Genomic DNA, 536 nt, shown 5'->3' with positions numbered 1-536 from the left:
TTTCACCTGCACTCATTCCCATCCAGTACCTCTTGGCAGCTGAGCCTCAAAAGGATCTCCTCATCAGCAGCACATGGGGCTAATGGAAAGGGTCTTCGGGTGTTTCAAAACACTTCCATCTATCTCAGTCGTGGTGCTTATGGATGTGGTCTTTGTAGTTGTAGATTGTTTGTTGGACTAGATGATGTTAATTCTATTCCAATCTAAGTGATTCTATGAGGGTTTTGACCCAAAGTTTGTTTGTTTTTTTAAGGGTATTTTAAGCTACTGTCCTATATTCTATGATTTGGGTTAGTAGCTCTTCCACCATAGATCTGGTGCTAAAAGGGACGTGCCATAAGGTGGTCTTGGTCGTAGTAGATTGTTGTCTAGGTGTGATGCTTTTAAGAGTCTTTTCCAATCTAAGTTATGAAATGGGCACTTCGCATGGCAAGATATATGACCATTGCCTGCAAAGTTTGGTTTTTAAGGAAACTTTTCAGCATCACCCCATATATGGGCAAATAGCGGGGCCCTGTGTTCCCTTGGGAAGGTGC

Source organism: Excalfactoria chinensis, chromosome 2 (assembly GCF_039878825.1).
Source record: "Excalfactoria chinensis isolate bCotChi1 chromosome 2, bCotChi1.hap2, whole genome shotgun sequence".
In the NCBI taxonomy this organism is placed as follows: domain Eukaryota; kingdom Metazoa; phylum Chordata; class Aves; order Galliformes; family Phasianidae; genus Excalfactoria; species Excalfactoria chinensis.
The sequence above is the reverse complement of the archived record's forward strand: the minus strand, read 5'-3'. Positions refer to the sequence as shown.